The sequence below is a fragment of the Penaeus japonicus genome, unplaced genomic scaffold (assembly GCF_977035675.1).
Source record: "Penaeus japonicus unplaced genomic scaffold, GWHDUDI00000001_assembly GWHDUDI00000036, whole genome shotgun sequence".
In the NCBI taxonomy this organism is placed as follows: Eukaryota; Metazoa; Arthropoda; class Malacostraca; order Decapoda; family Penaeidae; genus Penaeus; species Penaeus japonicus.
This window is the reverse complement of record NW_028234438.1, coordinates 10,421,810-10,427,312: the sequence shown is the minus strand read 5'-3', so window position 1 is coordinate 10,427,312 and position 5,503 is coordinate 10,421,810.

Sequence of the window (5,503 nt, the reverse complement as noted above, 5' to 3'; positions counted from 1 at the left end):
GTGTGAATAGAAAGAAAACAAGTATCAAATATGGTACGTGTGCGTTTGGAGTTGAACCGTAAGTGTTGAGTCGTACAGTATTCTTTCAGAAATGTTTGGTCAAGGCAAATAATGCTGGATCTTCAATGTTCAAATCGCATGAATTGAACATCAATGGGAATATTACTACCGATAGGATATATTTTGTTAATTATTAGAGAAAACAGGTCTTTGCTAGAGAGAGAGAGAAAGAGAAAGAGAGAGAGAGAGAGAGAGAGAGAGAGAGAGAGAGAGAGAGAGAGAGAGAGAGAGAGAGAGAGAGAGAGAGAGAGAGAGAAAGAGAGAGAAGAGGAGGGAGGGACGGAGGATGTGAGAAGGGCGGGTTCCGCGCCAAGCAATAGCTAGAGGCAGCAGAATCCTGGTGCCATTCAGTATATACACTGCATATCTGTAACCCCCTATGTGCACTCGTATCTTTGTAAAAGGAGGCGAAACTTTTAAATATATAATATCATAACGATTCGTAAAATATTTAATATATAATATAAAGATTTGTAAAATATTGATATATATATAAAGATTTGTAAAATATTTAGATATATAATATAAAGATTCGTAAAATATTGAAATATGTAATATAAAGATTTGTAAAATATTTAAATATATGATATAAAGATTTGTAAAATACAAATATATCAATATATGTACCCTCCTAACGAGAGAGGAAGTATACCAAGCACAATGTACATAAATGCTACGCCAACGAGAAAAATAAGCACCAAGTCGGATTGAATATGAAGGAAAAGCGGAGAGTGAGCGAGAGGGTAGACGAGGGGAAGAGAGCTAATGTAAAGGATAATGAGAGGAGGAACACTTGGAGATTCAGAAGAGGGGAAATTAGATCCAGATATGGAAAGGAAGACGAAGCCGAGGGGAAGAAGATTAAACAAGGATACCGGCAGAAGTGAAGGGAAATGAGAAAGTAAGACGACTGCGAACATTAAGAAACATTAAGAGAGGACGATTGAAAAGAAGAAAGGGTAAACTAAAGTAGATGGAATAAAAAGCAGCGACAAGAGAAACAATAGAAATTAAAAAAGGAGATCAAGAAATCGAAATAAAAGGGAATTATAGAATGTAACCGAAATAAAAGGAAGGATAAAATAATGTAACAGAAATTGAATAGAAAGGCAAGTAAAAGAAAAGTCATATAATGACTAAATACAGTAACATGATTGAGATAAATAGACAACGCAAAGTGTATAACATTTACATACGTGAATAAATAGGGAACGATAACAAATAAGGTGGGTGGAAAAAAAAGAAAATGAGACGAAACAGAGAGCAACACGAGGCGACGGACGGGGGAGTAACATCTGGCGCAGTGGGGGACATTTCAGGAAATCACCTTGTTATAGGCCGGCCTTTACTCACCACACCACTCTCTCTCTCTCTCTCTCTCTCTCTCTCTCTCTCTCTCTCTCTCTCTCTCTCTCTCTCTCCCCCCTCTCTTTCTCTCCCTCCCTCTCTTCCTCTCCCTCCCCCTCTCCCTCTCGCTCTCCCTCCAACTCCCACGCTCTCCCTCCTTCCCTCCCACGCTCTCCCTCCTTCCCTCCCTCGCTCGCTTTCCCTGCCTCCCTCACTCTCCCTCCCTTCCTCGCTCTCCCTCCCTCGCTCGCTCTCCCTCCCACTCTCGCTCTCCCTCCCTCCCTCCCTCGTTCTCCCTCCCTCCCTCCCTCGTTCTCCCTCCCTCAGTCTCCCTCCCTCCCTCGCTCCCCCTCGCCATGAAGTGCTCTCTAGTTTTCAGGTGTGCTACACCAGAACGAAAAAGATCCTTCAAAATATTAATACAAAGAAGACAATGTCAGCCCACACACTCTACGTAGGTGTGCGGCAGAGTTATCCATGCCCTTATCAACACTCTTCCACCTTCGTATTGAAGAAAATTGCTGGCCCACCATCTGGAGGGAAGCAAGAGTGATTCCTCTTCATAGGAAGCAATCTAAGGTCAATCCCGAAAACTATCGGCCCATATCCCTTTTGCCGTGTATCAGCAATGTATTTGAAAAGATAATTGCTGAACAGCTCGTGGAACATTTGGAAAACCACAACTAATGTCCATTAGACAGTTTGGTTTCCGATTATCCCGTTCAACTGCTGAGCTTCTGTTACTACTTACTAAAAAAAAAGGGGGGGGGCAAGATGCACAATATAATAGTCAAGGTAATAGCACTCGACATCGCCGGCGCCTTCGATCGAGTGTGGAACAGATGACCCCTCACTAAACTACAAGCCAGAGGCATAAGCAGTAATATTCTGGGACTATTCGCTAACTACCTCAGTGGAAGATCACTGCAAGTATTCGTCGATGGTCAGTCGTCCCAGAGGTATCCGGTGGAGGCATCAGTACCACAAGGGTCCGTGCTTGACCCAATCCTCTGGAACATTTACATCTCATATCATATAAACGCGAGAATCATGACGTCGTTGCAACAGATATGAATTCAAAGTTGCATGCAATCCAGGTTTGGGATCACAATGGCAAATAAATTTTGCTACTAACAAGACCCAAGCAATGGTTATTTCCCGTTCTTCGGCTGCGTCAAACGTCATGAGCGGCAAAATTTCAATGAATAGTACTGGCGTTCCACTTGAGGATTCTATTTCAGTTCTTGAAGTGGACACAAACAATAGTTTAAGATTTAATAAGCACATCAGCCGGATCTGCAGGACAGCTCTGAAAGTGACATTCCTCCGACCTGTTGGATCCTCAGGGAATTCTTACACTATACAAGTCCCAGATCAGACCTCATTTCGAGTATGCTTCATTGGCATGGTCCTCCGCTGCGCCCACCACCCTCAGTAGGCTGGACACAATGGAAAAAACGGGCCCTTGGGCTTATCCAGGACGCTCCCTCTTATATAAACTCGCTGGAACATGTTGGGGCTCTAACAGCACTCCACAAGGCTCAGGTGCAGCAGATGCATCATCTATTCAGCCTCTGTTTCCCTTCATTCGTTCGAAGTGCGATAACGGTACACTAGTCGGCTCCTGGTCGATGTTCCGAGGTTCCGGTCTGGCCAGCATCGGCGCACCTTCTCTGCTCGAGCAGCCCGACTGTGAAACTTATTCACCTCCACCATCGGTGTCGCCGAAATGAACACGCAGCAGGCGAAGAGACGGCGCATCGCTGGCGGTCAACGGAACCGACGCCCCTAAACCCGCTGTACACTCATGGTGCCACGTGATGCACCACTCCATCACCTGTACTATGCATTAACATTAGCCGTTTTACCTATTATCTATCTTGAAATACTAGCCATTGTTCATCTTCAATGAAAGAAACGAAGATGGGTTTTCAAATTTCTTGTAGTTAAGTGGCTTTTAACCCGCAAAAGGAACCTGACAGTTTTAATTAACCACAAATGGTTTTAATCTATGTAATATATTGTACATCTAAATATATGTTTAAAGAGAGAGAGAGACTATGAGAACAGAGAGATGTTAAGAGAATAATTGGGAAGAGAGTTTTCAAAAGAGAGAGTAGTAAGTGGCTTTTAAGAGAGAGAGAGAGAGAGAGAGAGAGAGAGAGAGAGAGAGAGAGAGAGAGAGAGAATGAGAGAAATAAATGTCTTACCATCAAAATATTTTTATCCCGTGCATGTAGTAAACTGAAAATGACCAATCATAGCAAACTTTACAAATTAGCCAATAAACGACGTGTTTGGAAATCGTTTGGGCCAATTCGTGGAAGTCTAAGCCAATCACGTCCGTTCTTTTCTGTGACATCATTTTCTGGGACGTTTAAGATCGACATATGCAATGATTATACATTTCCATTGCTCTTTTTTTAAACTATTGATCGTATTTATCAACGCTTGAATATACCTAAAATAACATTTAATTACCCTAAACGTCGCCTCAAAAACCTTTGCAACGTTCATGAAATAAATATTACTTCTTTACTGATTTTTTTCTTACACCGAAGCTATTGCAACATCAGTTACGGTATCTTCCATCCCTATTATTTTTCTAACATCACTGTAACTTCCCTGAAATCAATTTCTCTTTCATCGTACAGTATTTTTTTTTTTTTTTTTTTAATCTCCCATTAGATTACGTTTCTATCGCTGCTATTGTCATTACCAGAGAGCCCTTTTGACGCCGGATTTTATCTATACATGTCATAGGAAAATTATCTTAAGCGATAGGTATCATGGAAATATTCCTGCTTGTGTCTACGTTTAGACAGTTATTTACAAAACATGCATGTTATTAGTGAAGTATAATCATATCATTAGTCATGATTATCATCTTCGAACGCAAGAGTTTTTGCTTGGATCTTCATTTATGGTGAGATTTTTACCAAACATCTATGTTATTAGTTTAGTATGATCATAAAGAAAATCATGATTCTCATTATGATGGATGATAAATTACCATTGACGAAAGCATTAGGTCGGCGTTTTTAAGCTTGTTCCCCCTTTTTAGAGTAATACTTTTGTGCTTTGCATATCACAGCTTCAGTCATAGTGATGATTGTTTTTCTGGTATATATTTTTCAAGTCTATTGAAAAATTAAATGTTCCATGACATAAAAGCATTTTTTTTTTCGATGCCACGTCCTTAATTATGAAACGTGGTATGAATGGTATAGAAGTGTACAGAACCCGTATAAAGCGTAGGGTAATTTTTGACGCATATGTCATTTATATATAAATAAATATGTATATAAAAAAAAAAAAAAAAAAAAAATATATATATATATATATATATATATATATATATAGATATATAATCATAAACCTGTTTTCGGCTTCCTTTAAACATGTTACTTCCTTTACACAGTGTCTGATCCCTTAGATCAGATAATATGGAGTACATATTACAAAATCAGTCATCTAACTCAATTATATCCATCGCAATAAGCAAAACCCCTTAACTCAGGTATGACACCTTCAGCCCAATGGTCTTCCAACCATAATGTTTCGAGTGGCGATATTGCGGGCGAAATGTCTCATAAAAAGTCCCGGAGAGTTCGAACCCATTTTTCCCAGACATCGGGCCACCTGCATCGGACACCTACCCGATGCCATTAGGTGACAAATGTCTGATAACAATAGCTATAATCTTACAATATCTTACACTAATATAACTGTGCTCTATCCACTTTCAGCACGATATTAAAGCTTAAACTTACAATATTTAAAACTGAATCAATTCCAATTATCTTCGCATATTTACTATAAATAGCTTGACACTTACATACTAAAACTATGCAGTTTTCTTTTTCAATAGAAATCTAAACCCCACAAAACCTGCTCATTACTGTATTATATCATCCCTGCACTATAACTATGTCTGTGTTCACACCATAATTGGTATAACCTCAAAACTATCACTAACACAGTAACATTCATACCATTACTATTATCTTGTTAAATCACTAACGCATGTGTCACTGTATCATCTCTTCAATATACTGTAACTTGAAACTATCCGACATTTCCTGAAAGGATACTA